The sequence below is a fragment of the Mixophyes fleayi genome, chromosome 2 (assembly GCF_038048845.1).
Source record: "Mixophyes fleayi isolate aMixFle1 chromosome 2, aMixFle1.hap1, whole genome shotgun sequence".
Lineage (NCBI taxonomy): Eukaryota > Metazoa > Chordata > Amphibia > Anura > Limnodynastidae > Mixophyes > Mixophyes fleayi.
This window is the reverse complement of record NC_134403.1, coordinates 115,641,008-115,668,460: the sequence shown is the minus strand read 5'-3', so window position 1 is coordinate 115,668,460 and position 27,453 is coordinate 115,641,008. Positions and strand designations below refer to the sequence as shown.

The window sequence follows — 27,453 nt, the reverse complement described above, 5'->3', positions numbered from 1 at the left end:
ATTCTAGTGTTCATAGAACTACAAGCACCAGCATACCCTGGAAAGTTCAACAAACGCCAGAATTGCTGGCACAATTGTCCTATGGAATACAGCCACGTGCTGAACAGGTTGGGGCAGTGTGACATTATGAAAGGGGAACTCTAAACTGCGGGTTTCCCTGCTAGATTGTCACCTTCCTAGCCTCTCATAATCTGGTGTTTGCTGTGCCTTCTGTGAAGGGACCCCATGCTGTTCATCCCAGTATAAGGCAGGCTATGAGCACTGGTGCTTGGATCAGTTGGATCAGGCCATTTAAAAAATACATTTTTTCTTTCTTTTTATTATACATTAGCAATGCATCATTCATCATCAGACTGATAGTGATGTTATGTTAAAAGTGTACCTTGATGAGCTTTAAGCATATATTCATGTGGATGCATTTATATGTGTATTTGGATTTGCACATAAGGTAAAATATGTGCAACTTAAAGTAAACACATAAATATGCTTTTTTTGTGTCACGTATATTATATGCCTGCACTTTTGATGCAAAAGTGTCCGGGTCTAAACGAGTCACTGAATGTTGGAATGTATTGAACAATATTACATATGGAAATATTTTACTGCGCCACTATCAAACTGTGAAAACTATGTTCAAATATACGTCTGTATTTTAACCCTTTTGTTCCGAATTGATGTTTATAGCTGAATCAGCTATCCCATGCAAGGCATTTTTGTTAGATTCCTGCTGACATGACAATGCTACTACTAGATGCTGTTTCTAATGGAGGCATTTCTCATAGGATCTATCAGTAATTAAAAAAGAGGGGAGACTTTTTTGAGTCTCTGATGAGTCTCTCATTGTTTCTCTGGTTAAACAAAACAGTAGGGTGGGGGCAAGCAACATGAAAAAACATAACCCTGTGTCTACCTAATTTGTGTATAAAATTACACATATTTGTTATATCTATAATCTGAGGGATTAGACAAATAAATTTCAGGGTGATTTTTTGGGAAATTATTCTAAGTCTATAAGAGTAACTATGGGAAGAATTATAAATTAACCCTAGCTAATGACAATAAAATAAAGATAAACTATCTATTTCAGTATGTTACCAAATAACATTCCTATATATCCCACCAACTAAATATATGAAAAAGTAATTTCTGGCTAAATCAACTAAGTAATTCTATGAAAATGGGTCTGGTGATATAGGTATAAACCACACTCAAGGTTAAAAATAACGGTGACATTTGGGCTGGTCATGAATACACAAAACACATCCGATTATTAAGATGTCAAATACCACCACATAATAAATATCATCACTATTATTATATAATATAATTCTAAATATATATTATAATTAGAAAAACATCAGCCATCAACATATGAGAATGAGTACATTTTCGAGTATTAAAGACAAAACCTTTTACAATACCACTGCATCCTAATCACACATTCAATCCTCAGGAGTCATGGCCAATAATATTTTAATAATATGAGTCTACATATAATATTGAATTACTCCATTTTGGCCACAAACTTATCTGCTATAATTTTGAGTAATAGATTCTATGATAACAATGATTGTGTCATATATCAACATGCATAGCTAAATGTAATTGAAGACACCTTACACCTGTAATTTAAGCTCTTTATGGTTTCTATGGCATCTATGGTAAAGTTAAATCAATCATATTGTACTACATATGACACAATTGAACATTAATTGCATGTTACTTTTATCAAAGGGGATATAAAATTATTATTTCTATATGTTACAAAAGTAGAATATGTTTTTTTTATAAAAAAAATTACCACTGTTAATTTTACATATGTTTTTAATGCAATTTACTTTGTAGGTTTATCACTCGATACATTTTTTTAAAAAAAACATGTTCCATTAATATACAGGTCTTATGAATATATAACATCTCGAAGTTACATAGAATAAAAGAAGAAAAAAAGAAATAGTAGCAACAAAAAGCAACCAGGGAAAATAACATCAAACTGGGGAGGGGGTGGATCATTTTGTAGATTTTTAGATTTAAAAAAAGAAAAAGTAATTAAGGAGAGCAAAGTATAAAAAAGGAGTAACTTTGCACCTGGCCAAAACCATGTCGCATTGGAGGGGAAGGTCAATTTAAAATATGGGGACAGATTTATATTTGGTATAAGGTATGTTCTAGATCAACTTTAAATTTCAGTGTAAGAATACAACTATCAAGTATTTGTGTTCTAGATGAAAAATATTTAAATTGTGTGCAAAATAATAAACTAATTTGCACCCCTTGCATGTTAACATGGTTTGTCCTGGAGAATATTTACTCATTTATTTTGCCTTACTTTCCTTAATTACCCAGGCCCAATTGTAAATTTAAAGAAGAACTCTACCCAAAAAATAATCTTTAGCTTTAATTGTAGCTAAAACTAAGTTATAATAAAATACATTGAAGGCTCCACTGGTCCAGTGCTACTTCTAGAACTACAACACCCTAGCAGGGCTCTCAACTTCTCATTTGTGTGAATGAAAACTTCATTGATGAGGGCCACTGATAACGCCACTCAGTATTTGAAAAGATCCACTGTTGAAGCAAGGAACAAAGCAGCATGGCACTGGTGGATCTGCTGGATCAAGGGATCAAGGTAACCCATTTCATTTGAGCTTTGCTTGTTGAAATTCTCTATTTTGCTTTGAATTTTTTTAAAAATATATTTTTCTCTTCAGTTTTCTCTTGTTTTTCTAAAAAAAAAAAAAAAAAAAAAAGCAAAAGAAATATAAACGTGATAGCAATGAAAACAAATAAATTTTAAAATTGTCAGAATTAAAAATATATTTTTTCTTCCATGCTACTTATTTTAATGATTTAAAAGATAATGATAATAGAAATATTACTAAATAAAAACAACATATTAATAAATATTAGAATTAATTGAAAAAATTGCATGTTGGCTATTTTAACCTTTCACCTTGGATACAAATAAAACATAATAGGAGATGCACTAAAGGTACTGATTAAGTAAGTCTGTTCTTGAGCCTTTAAGTATACTACTGTTACTCTATGCATGAAGGCTATTTCAGTGCGGTATCACATTTCCCTTTAAGCATTTTGTCAGGCTGACCATGGCCTTTATTTATCTGCAGCACAACATGCTTATTCTACTCCTATTCACTCTGCAAATTTATGATGCCCTATTAATCTTCGGCCCTGCTGACTATCTCTGTTACAAAGTGTCAGCAGACTTTTGTACCTTGCTAATGTACAAAGGGCTTCCTATGAGTAATATCAGCATTTTGCCTTTTAATTGCACATATAATTTTTAGGTCTTACAGCTAATAAGGGAATTGAGACCACAGTTCATCACTGTCTTCAATGGTACTCCAGGGGTGTAGGGACTGTGGAAGCTCATACAAGAATATAACTGCACTTGTTTCTCTTGCACAGAGTACAACACCAGATGAAGTGGGCTGTGTTCTGTACATTAAATTTCAATGGAATTTCACTGGAATGCATAAATAATCTATTTAAATTTACTAACTCTCTTAGAGGACTTTGCGGGTAGATCAACTAAATTACAACCTGATATAAATAGTGCATAAATTTAACATTTTTATTCGGCAATGTCAAAATTGTTTATGAAATTAAAGTTCATACAGGATAACTGTTTGGCATCTGATTCATGAAGGTGAACTCTAATAATGTACATATATAGTGGTGTATAGTCTTAATTAAAATGTTTAAATAGATAATTATAGATAAAAGTAAATGCATTTACATTTATATTTTATACTTTTTTATTTTTGTGTACCAAAGCTATCTAGTTTTCATTTTTAGCTTAATAATATTTCCTTTTACCTTGATATTTATCTATTTTATTACCTTGATATTTATATTTTCCATTGCCTATAGTGTACAATTTAAATGGAATTATTGGACTTACTAATTGCTATGGTGCTAGTTTATTTGTTTGATCACTTCTTTGCCTATTGCCTATCACACCCCGTTTTGTGTGTATTTCAGTTCTGTCGGAGATATTTTGTCCTTTACGACCCTGATGTCTGCTTTTATAAACTGGTACAAAGTCACTGTGAGCACTGATTGCCAGTGTTCCTTTGGCCTAAACCTACTGAGCCAGGCATCGGTAACAAGTAGGATATCTCTAAAAGTGTTATATATGCCATTTCAATATATTGTATGTTTGTAGTCTTTCAATGTAGTATAATGACTTAAAACAATTATAAGTCAACAGTAGCAAAGAAAAGGAGAAAACTTGTCAGAGTCTTTATATATGCTCTTTAAATACAGGTAAAACACTCAATCGTCAGGCACCTTAACAAAATTTGGGAGGCAGTCCATCAATTTGATTTGTATGTCCCCATTTTAGTCTTCTGAGCAGGTGGATGGGGGCAATGTATGCATAATAAAGCCTTGTTTGGGCTTTCAATGCATATATAAGTAAGGTGAATACTTGTATAACCAACTTGTATCTTTGGTATTCTATCACGTAACTAGTAGAAAATATAACAACATCTTTCACTATAGTGTCCATTTTAGAACATAACTAATCCATGCCAGAGGTGAGCAAAAATGCTACAAAATATCACGCTAATTATATTTCACAGTGGAACCAGCTGTTTCACAGGGTGCAAAGTTTCAGTGATACCATCTTCCAATTTTGTTTTTGCTTAGCCATTTTGTGCAATGCAATGCACTGTATTTGTTTTTTTCAATTTGACTTGCACAGAATTTATACTCCGTGACTATAGCTTGAATTTTGTTGTGTGGTGTGGTTGTGTTAGGACTACTAACACTTAAGGCCAAATTCCACAAACAAACCATGTAACATTTTGCAGTTGTTAATATACTGTATTTGAACAATGCATACAGCTTTTCTGCTTCATTCCATTCTTCCTACATCCAACTTTCCACACCTAAAGATTGCACTGTATACAATTTACCCAGCACCAGCTCTACACCTGGTTCTACCCCAGCATCCTGTATTTCATCCCTCCCCTCTATGCAGCCTGTCCCAGAATCCTCTCACAAGTAACAGTCATGTGACAGGATGACAGCTTTCCTTTCTGACATTAAAAAAATATGATACACAATTAAACAAAAAACCAAGTACCGTATACAAAAACATAAATTGGCAAAATAATAAGATGTTTCCACTTCATAATAAAAAAAAAACCACTACCTCCCTACTGTGCAATATAATAAGTGAGGTAATAAGCCGAGGGCTTTTAAAATTATGTGTTGGAGTTTCTGAGATGCACTTACCAGTAAGGGTTAATGTTTTGGTGTTTACAATGCTGACCAGCCAATAGGATTTCCACTGGGAGCCGTGGTTTGTCCATATAAATTATGCTCCCAGAGGATGCTGGGTCATTCCAGTTGCTGAACGTCATCGATAACTTTAGATTAAATTTATGCTAAAAACTTTTTCCTTATGCAGGAGAGGCGCAGTTGAAAGCTGTGCAGTCAGCGACTAATCGAAGGTGATACTCTGATTGGCCGCTCGTTTCGGCACCATTTCGAAGTACCATGACTCTTGACCCTTCTACGTGAAGGGCCCCTTGTTGTGCAATGTCGAGTCTAGAAGGGGAGCAGTCACGTGACGCTAGATCAGCACTGGCCAATAATAAAGATATGATTCTTGGTTTAGTGGTTGAGCGATTGTCCTCCATGGTTTTTGATTTAAAGATTGGATGTTTAGCTGACTGCTATGCTCTCTCAGCCACTAAGAGGTTTATTTCATTTTAAATAAACTGTGACCTTTAATTTTCCAAAAATACGAGTATCCGTGTCTTATTTCAGGTTTGCAAGGTTACACACACATATTACACATTCATATAATGCAAGAAGGTAAAGACTTCACACTATTATTTTACAAGGTTATTAGAAGTCACCCCAAAGTTCTATGACATGCATAATGCCTATAGCCCCATACTTTTCATTGGTCACAGTACTCCTCAGTGAAAAATTTTATATTTCACACTATTTTTACAATACATTATTCTATTTAACTGCTTTTGAAAATGTACGATTTGTCATATGCACTTTACAAAAAATAGATATGTTTATGGGACTAACTCATTATTTTTAGGTATATTTTTTTCATTTAAAGAAAAAAGTCTCGGTACCATCATTGTCCCTGTGCACATAGCTGACATTACTCATGAGAACACAGATAACTGTTAGTCATGCTTTATGGAGCCCTGCAATGTTGTGCTCTGAGTTGTGTTGAATTGTGGAGGTGGAGCTGCACTTTAGTAAAACATTTCTCTTTACTATTTATCGAATGACACACAATAAACCTTTTTCTTGTATGCCTGTGTTGATTTTCTTTCTCACTCTTACAATTTATTATTACATTTACTTGATATTTGTATGACTGCCAGACTTACCATACTGTAATAGTCTTACAGTACTTCCTGGATGTTAAGATTTATATTGATAGCTTTACTATGACCTGTTGACTTCTCTTTCTAATCTATTTCCTTTTCACATGGGACTTCTCTTTACTGCAGTTTTTCCACACATTGATAGTGTTAGAGTTGGAAAACTGAAGGGATTGTAGCACACTAGACGTAAACACAGGTCTGTCTTGAGATTAAACCATTAATAAAGTTACCTTTTTGGACACTTTGGTTGTTTTAGAAAAATGGGTTACAAATCGTCTGAGCCCAAAACAATATTAGATCCACATTTCATAGTCAATCAGATGTCAATTGGGACTAGAAGAAAATGTGACCAGACCATGATCTACTCTGACAATTTCTGTGGCTGTTGGAAACAGCAGTAATTCAGTTCCATTAAATCCAGTTGTCCAACCAGAATGACTTTTGGCTGGATCTGACCAATTTATTGAGCATTGGTTTGATCAAATTGGGCACATATCTTGTCACTCAGACCATCAAAACATCACCCAGAGAGATGTTGGATACTATTTCACCAATAAATGTAGAAAGCCCATTACTTAATCTTTCTGGTGTATGTATACATTAAACTGATGTCTATATTGTTATATTTATCAACAAATTTCAATAGTGAATCTCATATTTGTTGCTGCTGCATTTGTTTATGTCACAACAGAAAACAGCGCTGATGACTGATACACACAATCAATATACAACCATCCGTGGGTGATAAATATATATAAACACTTTATTAAAAATGAACCATAAAATATGCAACACTGGGCAGTGGATAACAACTAGACATATAAAAAATCAGATCAACCGACTGTGTTGACCATCAATAAGGCTGATGAACCATCAAATCGATCACTTCTGAAGAGAACCAGCTAAATGTCCCACATCGTAAAGATACTAGTGTCCAATGACCCCGTACAAGGTCATGAAGTGGAGCTTCAAAATAAGTGTGGCCACACTGGTGGTGGAAAGTGTACGTCACCGCGATGATGGTGAACCCCACTTCAATGCTTCTTACACATGTAGTATGGAGGAGAATATGCCATAAATGCCACAATGAGAAAACCGCCACTCCTGAATGGAAATCAAAGTCGCTAAGCTGCTTAAGCAGTAAGCGCAATACAGACCTGGTCCGATACTCAGTCCCGTATTGTGGTCTGTATGCGCACGCACCTCATACCCAGACGAACTCCGGGACCTCCGTGGTAAATATGTAGGTGAAGACGGCAATCCGTGTAAATAGTGGAATAGCAGCTAACACAATCGTGGCACCAAATATATAGCGATAATATGGCTCAAAAAAGGCAACCTCCAAGAATCCACTAGGGATATGAGCTGGGTCATGGAATAGTGCTATCCAGCGGCTCAATGAACATCCAAATCACCTGACGCGTTTCATCACCTGCCTGGTGATTTCTTCAGAGGAAGTGCTCTGTTGTGCTCCAATGCCTCTTTAAGTATCCTTGATACAATTACTCAGTCTGCAGCTGGTTCATAACGGGCACTTTGTACCCATACCATACTTGTAGTGGGATACATAAATATGGTTGGTTCAATTGAAAACATTCAAATATCTTATATACAAGGAAATACCAAATACTTATAATTCATATAGAGCAAAAACAAAGCACTATTAGAGAAAACAATACATATCAAAACATATATATATATAGAAATTAACATAATGATCATACCATCCTCCCCACATAGAGCATATTGGATAAATTAGGACTCAGAGAAAACACCTTAGAGTCCTAAATTCTCACACTGATACCTCAACTACACATATATATATATGCAAATATAGTATTATACAAACACAGATCTAAGTCAATCTAGATAAAGCGAACACTAATAATCTGACCTGAGTAGACAGTAATAATAGGTGGTATAATTAATACAGAAATATTAAAAAAAATAAAAATAAAAAAATTATTAATAAAAATAAAAAAAATAAAAAAATTACAACCTATAGATTGAAGCATAGGTAGCCACCCGGATGACTTAAAAAAGTGCTGAAAACACACATAAGGAAATATGGGTGTATATATCGGTCAAGAGATAGGGTAAGTCCTACAAATATCATAAGTAAGCTCATGAATAATACCGAATAAAGACCCCTAAACTAACACATCAGCCCCACAAATGGGACTAGTGTATCTTACAAGTAATCAAGATACATTCATAAATACTCATGAATAGAGAATATAGCTTAAAGGATCAGGTTCAGGACAACACCTCATTGAGCTCAAGTGCTTCATTCAATCCTCTAGGACTCAAGGCATCCAGTTGATGGATCCAAAAGACCTCTTGTTTACATAATCTTTTAAAACGATCCCCTCCTCTCGTGGTCTGTTTAATATGCTCTAGACCACATATAGATAAACCTTCTAATCTCCCATTGTGAACCGCATTAAAGTGGCGTGGAACACTATGATTGGTCTTCCTATTTAGGATATTCCTCCTGTGTTCCAGAAACCTCAATTTCAGTGATCTAGTCGTTCTTCCAACGTAAATGAGGTCACAACTACATTTCAATAAATAAATGACATAACTCGTGCTACAGTTGATAAATCCCCTCACTCTAAAGTTTCTATCTGAATGGATGATCTCAGTCACCCTATTACTGATAAAAGAACAAGTTAGACATCTATTTGAACCACATTTGAAGCATTAAATATAATAATAAGTCGGGGGAAATCAGGAAGATCTTTAGTAGGAATTATCCTATCCTTCAACAAGATGAGTCACTTCGACAAATATTGCCCCAAGATCCTAAGATTATTTTTAAGAGGAACAACAATTTAAAAAATATATTAGCGCCCAGTTTGGTTCAGGATGTACTGACTAAAGTGGATATGACATCTGTAGGAGGTGGTTGGTTGTCTAAACAAACAGAGGGCTGCTTCAAATGTGGTTCAAATAGATGTCTAACTTGTTCTTTTATCAGTAATAGGGTGACTGAGATCATCCATTCAGATAGAAACTTTAGAGTGAGGGGATTTATCAACTGTAGCACGAGTTATGTCATTTATTTATTGAAATGTAGTTGTGACCTCATTTACGTTGGAAGAACGACTAGATCACTGAAATTGAGGTTTCTGGAACACAGGAGGAATATCCTAAATAGGAAGACCAATCATAGTGTTCCACGCCACTTTAATGCGGTTCACAATGGGAGATTAGAAGGTTTATCTATATGTGGTCTAGAGCATATTAAACAGACCACGAGAGGAGGGGATCGTTTTAAAAGATTATGTAAACAAGAGGTCTTTTGGATCCATCAACTGGATGCCTTGAGTCCTAGAGGATTGAATGAAGCACTTGAGCTCAATGAGGTGTTGTCCTGAACCTGATCCTTTAAGCTATATTCTCTATTCATGAGTATTTATGAATGTATCTTGATCACTTGTAAGATACACTAGTCCCATTTGTGGGGCTGATGTGTTAGTTTAGGGGTCTTTATTCGGTATTATTCATGAGCTTACTTATGATATTTGTAGGACTTACCCTATCTCTTGACCGATATATACACCCATATTTCCTTATGTGTGTTTTCAGCACTTTTTTAAGTCATCCGGGTGGCTACCTATGCTTCAATCTATAGGTTGTAATTTTTTTATTTTTTTATTTTTATTAATAATTTTTTTATTTTTATTTTTTTTAATATTTATGTATTAATTATACCACCTATTATTACTGTCTACTCAGGTCAGATTATTAGTGTTCGCTTTATCTAGATTGACTTAGATCTGTGTTTGTATAATACTATATTTGCATATATATATATGTGTAGTTGAGGTATCAGTGTGAGAATTTAGGACTCTAAGGTGTTTTCTCTGAGTCCTAATTTATCCAATATGCTCTATGTGGGGAGGATGGTATGATCATTATGTTAATTTCTATATATATATATGTTTTGATATGTATTGTTTTCTCTAATAGTGCTTTGTTTTTGCTCTATATGAATTATAAGTATTTGGTATTTCCTTGTATATAAGATATTTGAATGTTTTCAATTGAACCAACCATATTTATGTATCCCACTACAAGTATGGTATAGGTACAAAGTGCCCGTTATGAACCAGCTGCAGACTGAGTAATTGTATCAAGGATACTTAAAGAGGCATTGGAGCACAACAGAGCACTTCCTCTGAAGAAATCACCAGGCAGGTGATGAAACGCGTCAGGTGATTTGGATGTTCATTGAGCCGCTGGATAGCACTATTCCATGACCCAGCTCATATCCCTAGTGGATTCTTGGAGGTTGCCTTTTTTGAGCCATATTATCGCTATATATTTGGTGCCACGATTGTGTTAGCTGCTATTCCACTATTTACACGGATTGCCGTCTTCACCTACATATTTACCACGGAGGTCCCGGAGTTCGTCTGGGTATGAGGTGCGTGCGCATACAGACCACAATACGGGACTGAGTATCGGACCAGGTCTGTATTGCGCTTACTGCTTAAGCAGCTTAGCGACTTTGATTTCCATTCAGGAGTGGCGGTTTTCTCATTGTGGCATTTATGGCATATTCTCCTCCATACTACATGTGTAAGAAGCATTGAAGTGGGGTTCACCATCATCGCGGTGACGTACACTTTCCACCACCAGTGTGGCCACACTTATTTTGAAGCTCCACTTCATGACCTTGTACGGGGTCATTGGACACTAGTATCTTTACGATGTGGGACATTTAGCTGGTTCTCTTCAGAAGTGATCGATTTGATGGTTCATCAGCCTTATTGATGGTCAACACAGTCGGTTGATCTGATTTTTTATATGTCTAGTTGTTATCCACTGGCCAGTGTTGCATATTTTATGGTTCATTTTTAATAAAGTGTTTATATATATTTATCACCCACGGATGGTTGTATATTGATTGTGTGTATCAGTCATCAGCGCTGTTTTCTGTTGTGTTGTATTTTTTATATTTGAGATCTCATTGATCTCTTCAGCTGCAGATACTGATTCACACTTGATCTCCATTTTTTGCATCATCTCTCCGTGCGCCAGGTTTTTCTTGTTGTTTTTGCATTTGTTTATGTCTCTTGAATTAGTGAAATAATTGCCAATCTTGTGTGTTCACAGAAAAGGTTAAGTTGTTTCTCTCTTAATAGATCCAACGTAAAATATAATGGGCTTGACTCATGTTCGGACATAAGTCCCTTTGCCCACCATGTCTTGCATGAAGTAGCTCTGTGTATGCTCAGAAAGAACCTTATGCCAATGAACGCAATTGCATACTATCCATGTCCAAACGCAAATGACGCGACCATCTACCATTTCCAGGGCGGTGGGGAGGGGTTGACAAATGTAGGTAATGTACAGTAAGGACGTACCTAGGGCGTTCCAACCCAAATGCAGCCATTCAGGTCCAGGGATTCTCTAAAGTACGTTTTTGTTACCCATATCATGTGCACCAGTACAGGGCAGGTGTAAGTGCCGACTAAGAGGGGTGACTGTCATGGGATAGTCTTTGTATTAAAGACATTATGCGTGCCACTAGATAGCAAAGAACATTTGTATGCAAGTAAGAGAGAATATAAGAATACATTGTATGTACGGTACGCATTAAGAACATCCTGATTTATGTATTTAATGTAAAAAAAAGAAAACATATTTTTTTAAACACACATTTTTATTAATGATCATAATATTATAAGTTGCTAATTTTTTTTATAAAATTATTTTTTTTGCATGCATTCTGATGGCACCTATGCATATACATATCCTGCACTCTGTCTGGTAACATATGGCACGTATACTTACAGATTCAAATTGAAACGTATCTTGAGACCCGCTTGGATTTGAATACAGTTGGAACGACGCTCAAGTTCAGTGTTCGCTTTTCAAACGCAAATTGCATGCAGGTTGTGTCTGAACATGAATCATCATCATCATCATCATTTATTTATATAGCGCCAACATATTCCGTAGCGCTTTAATCAGGCCTAATGTGGGAATAAAAGCTACATATAATATTGACACAAATGTTGGCTCTGGAAATAACATGAATTGGTGATAACAGATCAAGAATCCACTGTGCCATGCAGGATAGCAAAGATGACTAAGTTTACTGAATTCATTACATTCTTCTGATTTAATCTTTCTCTGCATCATCCAAAACGGATTTTGCATTTCTGAATATATGCTAGCATTGTGTTAACTTCAACATTCTTACTTCAATGGTCAAATAGTTACTGGTTATGTATTTCCAATACCCCAGCTTTTAAAATTGCAAATTAACTATGATTTGTGCTACTTTAGCTTTCACACTTAACCACTAAAAATCTGTTCAAGCCTCCAATAAGTTCTGGCTCTCAAAGACAAGTTCTAATTCTACGTCTCAGAGATATGTAAAATATATATATATATATATATATATATATATATATATATATATATATATATATATATATATATATATTTTACATATTTCTAAGACATAGAATTAGAACTTGTCTAAACCCCAAAGGGAAGGAAAATAATATGGGTGTCATAGTTTTGGAATATGGGAAATATAGCTATGTGTTATCTGTTATCTGAAAACAATACTCCATATAAAAAGTAATCATTTGGGAGCTGAATTGTGTTTTCTAAATTCCATATTAGTTTGCATTATTTGAAAATGCAAGGTAACCTATGTAAAGGGCAAAAGGCTAAGACATAACTGCTAATGTACTTGGAGCCATATGGGCTCACTGTATTTTTATGATTTATGGAAACAATACTTAAGTAGCAGAGAGGTAGCTACCACTGCTATTTAGAGACAATTTAAAGGCATAAACCTGTAGTTTTGCTTGTATTTGCTTTCCCATGTGGTCTTCCCACAATATTCTAATCCTAGTGTGACTTGATTGTATCACTTTAAACTGCTCCATGGGGGCCTGTAATTGGTATAGCGGTTTTGAATTAGAATACTATGTGTTTAGAAAAAGCAAGGCTCATTTCAAATCAGCAACTCAAATTATGTAGTATGAAAATATAATATCTGTATATTTTCCAAACAGTATAATATAGATGTATACATCTATAAAACATTGCATATGAGCTTCTGAGGTTTACATTGATACAATATAGTATACAAAAACTCACAAATTGCTCATAAACTGCTCCATTCATTCGTTTTGTTTTGAAATCAACTATCTTTCTTATAATGAAATATTTTTATTTGATATAGAAAAATGAGTGAGTTGCAATTACCTTATATAGATGTGTTAATAAAAGTTTCAGTCTTTGTTACAATTAACAAATATCCAGAGAGTTTTTTTTAAAGATTCTGGTTTGGCTACGTCCAATTGCTTCCAATTCCTAGTTTCCCTGCAAATTATTTGCTCAGGATACAGTGTTATTGCTTCCATAGGATAAAATTAGAGACTTTATTGTTGAAGATCATCATATTTAATTTTAATAGACAAGTTAGGGTTCTGATTTTGTTCAGTGTTCTGAGGCTGTTTTGCAGAGATGATCTGTACATGGCCAATGCAAAATTATATCCATGTAACTTCATTGTTTGAAAGGGAATTAATGAAAGATTGAAATTATTTAATAGCATGGTATACAGAGCAATGACATGCTGTTAATCCATAACAACCAATTAGATCTCAGCTTTCATTTGATTGACTACAGACTGCTAAAAGCTGAAATCTAATTCTGTGTGTTGTCATTGCCACTATTTGCACAATATTATTAAATAAGCCTGTATGGGGCATATTCAATTTTTGTCGAAAACGCCAAAAATCTCGCGGCGCGCGCACTATTACCTTTACTACGGTAATAGTGCACGTAAATACCGTTATTGCGGCAGTTTTCTCGCTGTATTGCAGCTCGCAGCTCCCTGAGCCACGAGCTGAAATCCAGCTTACTATTACCGTATTAATGGTAATAGTTTTAACACCGCGGGAATTCAAAAATATTGAATATGCCCCTATATGTTTAAAAATATTTAATTTGTTATTAATTTGTTATTAGTAACAAACTAGGATGATATTTTTGGTAGTTTGTATCATCGTGTACATGTTATTATTTACCTATATGGGACTAGGTGCTTTTCTATATACAGTTATTTTTATTGATAATTTTACTGTCACTGGGAATTCCCATGAGATAGCTGATGCGTTACAAATCTCATAAAAAAGAGGAGGTGTTAAGCACCATTAATAAAACATGTTTATTGTGCACTAGTACAATAATATGGATCATTCAACAAGGAATGAACAGTAGACATTTAGACTATCAATGTGCACCTCCCTAAACTTTCCATTTGGACTTATAAGCTTCCACTTCATCCAGTATTAGTTTTATGATAATAAATTGATAGAGGTTCCAATATTTAAAAATAATTCCAAGGGCACTTGACAGGTCCACCTAAGTACAGTGCAGTCTTGGGGATCTTGGTGCACTACAACCAAGATCATGGTACCTTAACTGAACTTGATTATCATGTATTTTACAAGTAAATAACTCTCCTTCTAAGAATATTATCTTACAAAGCTGCAAGAATACAGCTAGAGACTCATCTAGTATACAGAATCTTCTTTCACAGTAGATCAATAATATAAAATAGGGACATTTCCAGGGACAAGGCTTTAAAACTTTGACTATAAATTAGGGACAGTTAATTCATTTTTACAATCTGATGAGCTTTAAAGTGGCCAATTGTTTTTTCCATACTAAGCTAAAAGACCATCCAAGGGTTTACCTTCATAATGGCCTCCTGATCATACTCCTACAACCGCTTTATCACTTAGCATCTTTTTAAAGGTCAGTTCTAATCATAGATTGAAAATGCAGTCAGTTAAATTTGCACAAGGCAATGTAAAGGTTAACGATATATCATGGCATATAGTGCAGATTTCCAAATGTAACTATTTTTGAGATCAAACTTGTGCTACCAATGTGCTTTAAATGGCAATTATATATTTAACATGTATTTAATGACCAAAACAGAAAACCATCCCGAGGAATGGTGGGTCAACGAAAGTTCACGCACAATTGCACACAATATAAATCAGTGTCAATGGGATTGCCTCCATAAAATAGCATCTATTACATCAATAACATCATTTTCTCTACATAATTATTATTAGCCCTGTAATAGTCATAATGAGTGAGATCTTTTTGGTGATTTAATAAAGTTCAAGTAAAAAAAAATGGGGTGACATAAGCACAAATCAAATGGTATCGCATTTCTGTGTCAGATAATAGAGATCCTCTTAACATATTGGAAACAGCTAATGTGTAATAGAGACACAAGGTCACACTCAAGCCAGGCTTTGTAATATTTCACGTTATATAGGAGCATAAGGACAGAGAGGCGTATTTAATAATGACTTGCCTTTTGCCAGTAAAGTGTCATCTGTCATTGTTGCAATGACAGATGACTTTTCGAGTCAATTTACTACTGAATTCCTGTCGGGACAGCACATCTTGCAGGAGCCGATCCTGGCGATGACTTTTATTCTAATGAAGACTCAGGGTTCTGACCCAGAGTCTTTACTGCACAACCTAGGTTCGCTCATATGAAGTTGGCATTTCTCTAAAACAGCGCAGGTGTGAGCAGCAACACTGCCGGAGAGGGCTCTCCCCATAGGATTGAGTGGCTAACGCCATCTTCAGCTCAATAAAATTGGCCAAACCGCAGTCCCCATTGAGTATTATGGGGACTGTGGTTTAATGCGGTAATTTGTCTAATGCAGGAGATGACACAATTAAATTAATAGTTATTGCTCAGGGAAAGTGACAACAACTGGAAATATTGAATAACTGTTATACCAGTTATGTGTCAATCAAGCCAGGTAAGTAAAATAGAGACACTTATTTTTTGTCTCAGAAATATTCAGAAACATATGTACACTAGGCCCAGTAATGGTTGTTTCACAAAAGTCAATTTCCTACAATCCAGTGTCAGATACAATGAGATGGCAAAGTTCCTGGGAGTCACTACTCCAGGCCTGGCCAACCTGTGGCTCTCCAGGTGCTGTAAAACTACAAGTCTCAGCATACCTGGTATTGGGTGGCTATCTACTGGCAAAGCATGATGGGGTTTGTAGTTTCACATCACCTGGAAAGCCAAAGGTTGGCCAGGCCTGCACTAGTCTAAGCTATTGCACCTCAGTTGCAAACAAATCTTTGCCGATTCACTTCCTGCAGGTACGTCTCCAACATTAAGTACATTCATCTTAACAGACTGGCACAACTGAATAACTTCTCTAAAATTATTATATCCTATTCTGGAAGTAATTAATATATCCAATCTATTTATATATTGACTTCCATGGTTTTCAAGAAGCTTGAATAAGTCAATGTTAAGTAAATTGTCGGTGGAGTTCTGACTTGTAGCTTATTCAGAGATTAAGCTGAGAAGCACATCTTGTGAATATTATTATCATCATCTGCATATTTATATAGAGCCAACTTATTGTACATTTACTGTGTAATAACAAGTTGTTTATTCATTTACATCAGTTCTTGTCACAGTGAACCTAATAATCTAAATGTACTACCACAGATATACACAATAGAGCCAACTGTAGTCAGAAGCCAATTAACATTCCACTTTGATTTTGGACTGTTGGAGGAAGTTGGAACACAGAAACTCCATATAAATAGCATTTTGATCAGAATTGACCCCAAGGCCACAATGCTGCAAGGATGTGCCATTGTTCCACCAATAGGCAAGTAGCAGAAATAAATATTTGACTGGCTACCCCTATGCAATATTAGCAGGTCTTTCAGGCAGTTGTCATGATATTGCAGTGTGTGTGATTTCAAAATAATCAAAAGATGCATGTTAATAAAGTAACCCAATTCGTATTGATCTAAGTATTATTGGGTATAATGGAAAATACATTTGGAAGTTGTACAAGCATGTAATTACAAGCCTTGAGTACATTATGCATTTTTAGTGCAGATTGACGGTAGAACACAAGTAAATGTTCTAAACATAATGGAATGCCCCCCACTCCCCCAACAACTTAATCATCCCTAGTATGTGCCAAATCTGGGGTGCAAAAACCATGATGTGCCCCCAATTTTACTATTACAAGAACTAGGCTTTGTCAGCCGGGGCTGGGGGCACTATAGCAGGGAAACCTACAGTGTGGGGTCCCCCTACCATAATACCAAACCAGCCCCAGGCAAATCAACACAGGGCTGGATCCCCTAGGGAAATCGCATGTGTAAAATAGAATGTGGACCCCAAGTGTACTCAGCACTGTGCTAAAAGCGTTATGGTTTTTACTACACTCCTGGGTGGAGGGGTGTGGGAAAATTAAAAAATATTTAATAGTAAAAAAACAATTTGTCCCTGGTGTGCTACAGGTCTGAGCATGGCCAGGCCACCATGAAGTGTTTGGGCATGCTGGTGTTTGCAACCCATGGCTGCCACGACATGCTGGCACTTGGTTAAACACAAGTACCAGCATGCCATGGTACCCAGGACCCAGTGGGACCTGTATTCCACCAATGACAAATTAAAATAAAACAAATACACATTTTTTTTCAAAAACAGTTACTTTTTTTTTATTAAACTTAAAAAAATAAACTAATGGAAACTAAAACTGCCTTAATCTAGTGATAGAGTAATTTTCTATAAATTTCTTTTTCTTTTCTTTTTTAATTTGTACTTTTTTATTTTGGTGTTTTTTTTAAAAACCTGGGGATTGGACTTGGGGTGTGGGATAATGTGGATCGAGATCTGGAAACTGGTACTGGGGGGATGTGAACGGAGGCTGGGAAGCTGGAAATGTGGGGAATCTCTGAAAAAAAAGCACAAATAAAATATTGTACTCTTAGTACATTAATAAAACATATCTCGGTGATTGTACTTTGTTCACATATATTCCAAGCACAGCAGAGTTCTAGAGTGGTACATTAAGTGAAACTTTCTGCAAATGTTCATGTTATGCTGAACACAGTAGTAGCCAGAGGACTACTACATTTTTAAAAGAATAAGTAAATATATTTTTGTCTAGAGTTCGGTTTCTTTGGGGTTTGGGAGAGGTCTTCGTAGGAGAGTGAGGAAAGGACCGCCTCCACCTGGGCCTCATATTGGCCTTCCTTACGGTCTTACTCCTTCTGGCCCGCCTCTTCCTCATGGGTCTCCTCCATAGGCCACTGTCTATGGCTTAGGGTGGCAGGGAATGATGAGGCATTCAGTTGGAAAAAATATGACACATTAGTTTATTTCTAAAAGTTATCTCTGTCTCACACATACATAAACACATCCAGATAATATTAGCTTGCAATGTGAAATATCCAATACCACACTTAGACCATCATTGACCAAATACACAAGATGGACTTGACCTAGGAGGTTTAGATTAATCACATAGTGAATCAGAAACATCACTATGAAATAGCATGTCTTGTACCATGTCCAATGAAGTTCATTAAAAGCCATATTGCTTTGTGATGTACCAGATATGACAGTTATGTTATTTTTAAATATTAAAAATTGCAATTAATAGATAACCTATGCCTATCAATCTCAATCCTCAAATCTCCTCAGTTCACTCCATTGCCACTGTAGCTGCACTATAGTTCGCCTGCGGTTAAACTGTAATAGCAGATGCCTGTGGACTGCTGTATATGCATTTCATTTATCTACATTCACAATGCAGCGAGCTGCAGTTTCAGTCAGTACCCCAAGCTTGGCACAGGAGAAGGTGCCAGCCCGCATGTTTGCAAGTGAATGAGACTTTTCAACATTGGTTCTCAATGCAAATATGGGTATAAGCATTCAGCCCTGCCATTTTGTGAGTTCATCACATGAGGTCCTGCATTTTCTAGAGTGAATCAGAAAATGATTATGGAAACCATTGGTGAGTACAAAGCCCTATGTCAGCCACTTTACAGCACATTTAAGTATTGTTACTAATGACTGGCTTTTTACTCCTCTTTAGCTAACATGGCTGAACAAGATCAAGCAGGGCCAAGACGGGTCTTTGGTTCTTCCACTTCAACATTGAAGTGGAGGCAGCCAAATTTCACTCAACGAGAGCAGGAAGTGTTGGCCCAGCTGGTGGCAGAGATGCTGAACGCTACCACCCGGAAGCTCTCTGTCCCAGCCAAAGCCTGGAACCGGGAGGAGCCAGGGGTTCAAAGTCAATTGTTCTTCCAATGTTGGCCCGAGGGGCAAACGGGCCCAAAGAAAATGAAATATTTTGTTACTGTTTTATTTTTTTTGTTATTTTTTTAGTGTGGTTTGAGTTTGCCTTAATACACATTTGTCTTCCAAAACCAAAAGTCTCCTTGTGTTTTTGTCAATTTACTTTAAGCATTACATTTGAAACAAAGGGCAAAAGGTACTTACATGTAAAGTATGATCAACTAACATATTTTTTTTAGCTGGAATAGTCTTAGGAATATTATGAGAAGTAACAAGAAAGAAAAAAAATATGTATTACATAGGCATACATAGTAAATGACATAGGCAAATTGTTAAAAGTCTCTTAAAGCACACAACCACAATTTTTGACTCCCCCTTTCCTTTAGTATGTAAGCTCTCACAAGCAGGGCAGTCTTTCCTTTTGTTCTCCTTCTAACATTCCATCACTCTCTGTAACTCTTGGCCAGCTTCCCTAGCCCTGTTTTCTTTTTTTTGTCTTAGCCCTAGCCCTGTTTTCTTAAGCTTAGGCTTACTTTGCGCTGGTTACTATCATCACTCTCACTCACTGTCCCGCAAATAAATTGTTCTGCATTTCCATGTTACCTGTATATTTATTCATTCAGTATGTCTGGTCTTTGTATTTTGTTCTTCATATAATATGTTATGTGGTATGGATCCCTGCTGTCTATATATATGTCACGTACGGCGCTGCGAACCCTTTGTGGCGCCTTATAAATAAATGCTGATAATAATAATAATAATGCACATGCATGCAAGCATGTAGGAACAACATGCATGTAACATTTAAAAACAGACAAACATTGGTAATGTCTAGACTAATGTGTTCAAAATTTTATAAATGTATCACTAAAACATATACATTTGAAATGTTTGTAAAATAAAAAGACACCTACCTCTTTGGTATATAAATATCCTTTAATCCTCAGTAAACACTGGTAAAAATAATCCTTTTAAATAAACGGCGCCATAGCGATCTATATTAGGCGTATGCAGGTGTGCGCAAGGTGAATAGTTGAATTTCCTATTACATGGCAAAGTTTGTGAATTTTGTCATCATTATGATTTAGACTGGACATCGAGCAGGCTCAGGCTTTCAACAGAAAAACAGCATATTTCTGCGTGCGCTGGAGGTTGAATCGCATGTACAGTATGTGCAGGGGAACGCCTTTACTGTACATTCCTACATGCATCCGATCCTTCCCCACACCGTTCCGTTCCCAAATCGCAGGCTAACGTAAGTGTCCTGCGTTCTTTGCCGTAAGGGCCAGAACTGGGCATGAGCAAAGTAAATGTGCATATAATACACACAAAATCGGCAGATATGTTCCTTGATGAATCAGGCCCAATTAGTGCTTTAAGTACATTGCATGTTTACTAGACTATGTTTACTAAAACATTTTGAGGCATGAACCAATACTCAAATTAGATGTGGTTAGATTTTAGCGCCACTTGGTGGAATGTTTCATTTGCTGGAGAGGTAAAATTTAAGCTATCTGAAATGTTTTTTAGTAGCGCTTTATATAATGCTTAAAAAAATCTAAATATCTATTTAATTATGCAACCAAATAAAAGACAGCTCTGTCCTAAAAGAAATTAAAAAAAATGTTGGGTAGACTAAGGAATAAAGTGGCTTGTAAATATAACATCAGGAAAATGTGAAGAATGGTCAAGAAGGGTATTGACCGAGTAACTGACAAAATCCATCAAAGTAGGCTGTTCTTGCTCCAACAAGCTAAATATATATCTATATATCTTGAATTTTTATCCTGTTGTTAATGGCTACAATTAAGAAGATGTCGTTTTCTACTGTGGGCTAGAGGTTTCTCACTATGTGCTGGATGTACATCTGTAGACTCACGATAAATCTGATAATTGCCTAGTGCAAACATTTATACTGTATGTCTATATTTCTCTGCAGAAATGAGATGCAATTACCTGTCAATGTGAGTATCTTTGTTTTGTTCAACATTTTGGATTTTCTTTATGGTAAATTGGTATTACTTAACTAGGGCACTATGGGGCTATAGTTCTCCTACAATTTTGCCATGCTTCTAAATTTTGACACTATGGGGTAAATGTATGAACATGTGGGTTCTTCAACACCCGCGTATTCAGCTTGTTCGGCGATTAAATTCCAAGCGGCGCTGCATTGTAAAGGGAAGTTTCCCTTTACAATGCAGCGCCGCTTGAAATTTAATCGCCGAACACGCTGAACACGCGGGTGTTGAAGAACCCACATGTTCATACATTTACCCCTATAACTAGTGTTTTACCTATCAGCTATCTACTGTGCATTAGTAAACACTGACTGATAAGCAATAAAACTTTAAGATTTACCGGAACTCTTGTTTTTTTCCAAAAACAATATACAAAAACCTGTATCTGAGCAGTTCTATGTACAATGACACATAATTTTATGACTATGTAAAGATTATTATAATAAAGATTATTACAGCTTTCTTATTTGGCAGGCATTTATGGTGTGAAACTCTATCTCTCTTCATAACCCTTTCTTATAGTCAACACATTTTAAGAAAGACATGGAAATATACTTTATTCCTCATCTACCCAACTTTTGTCTCTTTGCAATCTACCATGAAATGATAGATTTCCGATTCATTGTTCTAAGAAGTTTAGCCCTTCTGTACATTCACCTCCAAGAGGAAGCAGTTGGGTGATTGACCCATACAATAACACTGAGTACTTGGCACAACATATACACCGACTGTAGAAGATATATAATATATAAATTAATATACAAATTCACAACGAAACTTACATGTGCTCTTGTAATATGTACTAGAATGGGCAAACCAAGTATTAAAAAAGGGAATATATTTGTACTCGAATTGTATAAGTAACACTTTTCTATATTTTTGAAAGGACAAACAAAATGTTTCACCTTTTTTTAAAGCTTTGCCATTGGAAAAAGATGATACAGCATTTTTAAGCATTTCAAGGTAAACACATAGCACTCTAAGGCAACTAAACCTTAAAACATCTAACATACTGAGGTCACCGAGTTTAAATTGTGATATTACTACACTTTGATGTCTACAACTTAGCAGTACAGATATGGCCTCTAGGCACTGATTGTCTACAAAGAAATGAAATAATTGTTTTTTGGGCTGCAGATGCTGTGGCATTATTGATTTTTCTTTAGCTTAAGACATATGCAAAAATGTGTAAAAGTGCACAATGTCCCTTGAGCACAAAGTGTGAGGATTTTACGTCTAGCCTCAAAGGAAAGAATTGCGATCAAGCAAAGAAGAAAGAAGAAAAAAAGCTTAAAAAGAAAAAAAGATGTAACTGAAGTTCTGTTGCCATAACAAATTGCTATAGCACTAAGTAATAATTTGGACTGTGTTATGTTGCTTAATAAATAAACAAGTAATGAACAAATAACAAATGTACACATTAACAAGGTATAAAATGACATATGCTGTACTTTGCCAGACCTTGGCAAATTTTCCTGTGGCCTTGCTCTGACATGTCATGTGGCATATTGGCTCTCCTATCATGCTGGACCATAAACCACCATAGCTACCTTACCTCATCAAACTTTATCTGTCCACTAGTGGTATTAATGGCAGGAAGTCTCCCTGTGTGGGCTGTGAAAGAGGTGCATCAAAACCCTGCAATAATTAGCAGAGATAGCGATTGTTGCTCTGACAGGTCGCCATCTTGGCATGAGAAGATACTGTAGTGGGGACATACTAGATGTTGGAAAAACCTGCCACTGGATCATCAGGTAATGCACCAACTCAGCCCGGATTGGGTCAATTTACCGGCCCTAAACCTGAGGTTGGAAAGAAGATGTGTAAGGGCTAGAGAGATGGATTTACTGTGGTAAAAGTGCGATCTGACTGAAAAAGCCTATATGCCACAGGTCTATCTTAACATAGTGGTGCATGGGGGTGTCTTGAGGCTGAATATTTGATACACTAAGCTGGAGCATGCAACACAAAAAAGTAATAAATTTGCAAAAAAATCTGTTACACTTAAGTGGAATTTCCAAATGCAGCTATACTGTGAATAGTGTTAATCCCAGAAAAAAAAGTTCCAAGAAAAAATAGTGAACAGTGCAAATTGGAGATTAAACAGAGTGTTTATTCAAACGTAATATCTCGTTCAATATTAGTCCTGATAACCTCTGACAACAAAACCAAGGAAACCGCTATTAATCATGATATGGTTTATTCATTTTCATTCACCAAGAGACCAATAGGTTTCCACACATAACAAAAATAGATATAGAATCTGAAGAACCAAGTTCCAATTAATCACCAATTCAAATAAAACAATGAGATCACAATATTCAATATCCTGCAGAGATAATATAGACTTCCAATATAATGTATAAAAATGATTAGTCTGTTATTACATATAGATGTACTAGGCTGTAGGAGTACAAGGAATTAGCAACAATTTTCCTTAGGAGAATAGTCCTAATTTTCCAGTTTATCTCTCACCTATTATTTCCGCTTTATATGAAAATGAATAAATGAGCCAACAAACAATTGTGAGCTTCTTGGGAGACCTTGAATATATATCCAAACCAATGACGGGCTTAATCAGGGGTCAGCAAATTGTTTAAATTCACAGTCTGCATGATCAAATTGTCTATACCAAGTCTCTGGTCCCGAGTGCTCCTCACACTGATTCTGCGCACCAAATCCTGTCTAGGCAGAAATTGGCAAACACTTTAAACAAGTTTCGTTTATAGAAGATGTTTCTTTCTTTGTTCTCAACAGAGGGAGAGGTAATAATTGATCCGTTCAATCATACAATAGTAAACAGGCGACGCGTTTCGTCCACTACTTGTGGACTTTTCAAAGCCATAATGTGGAGGATGTCCAAAGATGTTTAATAATCTTAAATTCTTTATTGGTTAAAAGTGTAGGACATGTAGTTTCAGAATCGACCAACTGGAATGGTTTTAAATATATTGGTACAACATCACCATGAAAAGTACTAGTGAACTGCTGGATTAGAGAATTGTGACACAGACGATCAAGACTTTCACAAAATTTGGTTTACCTGGTGGACAGAATCGATTGAAGCAATGGGAACTTTACGGTATCTTGAATTTAATTTTTCAGATGTGTGATTAGGTGTGTTGGGCATTGTGCACCTTATATCTTCTCATTTTGTTATTCTTTTCCTCCTCTCACTTCTGCTTCCCTATCCTATGTGACCTCTCCTTATTTCCTTGCCTACCTGTATTTGTACCCGACAATGTCAATAGCTTTTGCTTACCTAACCCTTCATCCCATTATTCCCTTTCCTCCCTTCTCAGTCTACAGCTACAGGCAGCAATACTCATTAGTAATATTATTTATTTAGTATTTCAACACTTTTCTTATTGTGCTAAACTGATAATTTAAGTACTTTGTGTAAATTAAACAACTTTTTAACCTTTTCTACTCAAAACCTAGCACGGAGTCACTACATAGCGTTAGTCACCTCTCTCGTTCACTAGCAAAGACACTCATACACCCTTAACAATACAGTTTCAGCATTTGATCTCTATTGCAATTGCGGGGGTGTTGTAAGGGACTTCTCTTTTCATTTATATGTGATACACCTTGAAATGAAAAAAAAATTTGAGTAACTGATTTCCTTTGGCCTTGAGTGGGGTTTTCCATAAACCATAGACATCTAGGGCCACACACGCATTCAGGAAGCAAAATGAGCAACTAGAAACAAGGATCCAGTAAGTCTAACCCTCCATCTCCTTCTTTACCTGACAATGACAAACTTAGTGCACAAGAAAATATGAATTCTACCATACCTAGTATCCCAAAACCATCAGTGGCAGACACCACTAAAGATATCTAAAATATAGTATTGCTTATAAAAGACAAAAGCTGGAGGACCTACAAATAACCATTGGTATGGTCCTAGCTGAAATCAATTCTAATGCCACCAGAATAACAAAGATGAAGTTACTAATTACTAGATGATATAAGCATAATCATCTCTGGGGATCTCAAAATTCAGGAAGAAACACATACACCACAAATCAAACAGGCTCATAGGCTAAGACCTAGGAGGACAGGAGAGGCAATAAAAAAGCCCAGTCATAGCCAACTTTTTAAACTACAAGGTGGTGGAGAAAATCTTGGTGGCATACCAGAAATCACTACAGCTGAACACTGAGAAACCTGCTCATCCATGACTTCTCAGCACCAGTTTCACAAAAGAGAACATACTTCTCTGAAGTCTCTTGCCTCTTCTGTAACAAGAAGAAGAGGTGTTTGGTTTTATGTACCCAGTGAAACTGAGAGTTGTAGAAAAGTATTCTTTACTGAGGCCATGAATCATTTTTTTAAATGCCCTTTCTCCAACACGATAATTCAATAATTCCCAAAAACCATAGATTGATCAAGAATAAAGCATAACATACTTGCCTATATCAACGTATGAAATTACCATTTTACAATCTACCTCACTGTTCTTACTTTATCTACATTTCACTTAAAGTGCACACCATATGTGTTTGGCTTAATGGCTATGTAACAATGTTTTTTGATAATTTTTCACTTGTCCATTATGAACACTCTATTACCCACAGGGTTTCACAGAGACCATTCATATGTTCAAAATACTCTCCGATGGCTGGGAAGGAGTGCATGTCAAATTTCCATCCATTCGGGTTGGTTGACCATGCCATCCAATATATTCACCGCTCATTGCCAACACCACCTGATAAATTTAACAATTATTTCCTCGAATGTTGATGGCAATAATAACCCCATAAAAAGAAATAAAATATAAAAATCTATCTTAAAAAATAACACCTTGATATTGCCTTTCTTCAAAAGGATGAGGGGAGATGATTCTGTCCTATAGGGATAAATGAAAGTATGCCCCAGTGCCCCTTATCGGTGCACATTGTGTGGAGTAGCTATCCTACTTACAGGTATCCTACATTAAACTATTTTAGACAAAATCCTTGATCCATAGGGATACAGGAACATTTGGTAAGTTATGTGCCCTTTCCTCTGGAATGGGCAATGTTGGGGTACTGGGGTAAAGAATCACAAGAGGAAAAAAAACTTTGTTACTGACTATCAGAGCTGGAGTCCACAAAGCAATACTGAAGATGTGAACCCACACACCAGCTCCATCATTAACCCTATTTACAGACAAATTGAATTTCATGTCTTTCAGATGGACTGGTTGGAAATGACACTAGATAAGGAGAAAAAAATAAAGTGTTTTAAAATACGGGAGTTTTACATCAATATCCTACCTAGGGACATCAAGAATCAGATTCAGAGTTCTTAACAACACATCATATGGTATGAACTCCATAAACTAGATTGTGAATCCCTTCTATTCAATTCTAAAAATCATGGGTCCCAATGATCAAGCTTGGAAGGAGTCCCATGTGGAGTTCCCCTTAATTGCTCCTTTGTGGTCCTACTTGTTCTTTCTCATCCTTTGGAGACTTTGCAATCATTTCAATAAATATATATGTAACCTGCTGTTAGCCTAGTTGAAACTTTTCAACGTTAAGGATATACTTGCTCATCTATGTTGCTTATGCTAAACTCAAATGCACTTATTTGTCACTGTAATGTTATTCAGCAAATCATCATTATCAGTGTTTATTTACCACAGATTCTGTAGCGCCGAACAATTATTGTACAAATATGACAAACATGGAGAAAAAAAACAATAACAGATACATGAATATAATTGAGCCTCAAAACACTAACATGGTGGTCATGAGATAACAACTACAGCTAGCACGGATAGAGGTGCAAATTCCATGCGTACGAATAAACAAACATCAATATGACATGATATCAGGGATGTACGAGGTAGACAAACATGAGACATAAGTTAGAGAGGATCATGCCCATGAGGGTTTATAATTTAGAGGGA

The 27,453-nt window shown here is 36.0% G+C and overlaps 1 long non-coding RNA gene across 2 annotated transcripts in view; it reads right to left on the bottom strand.

Moving 5' to 3' along the window:
• LOC142140204 (uncharacterized) overlaps nt 1-27,453 on the bottom strand; it is a 272,251-nt gene that overhangs the window by 151,382 nt on the left and 93,416 nt on the right. The window contains exon 2 of one of the 2 annotated variants that reach the window (XR_012688332.1): nt 12,195-12,376. The exons of the other annotated variant lie outside the window; for it this stretch is intronic. This is a non-coding gene — a long non-coding RNA (uncharacterized LOC142140204). The remainder of the gene's footprint in view (nt 1-12,194; nt 12,377-27,453) is intronic. 2 annotated transcript variants of the gene reach the window in all.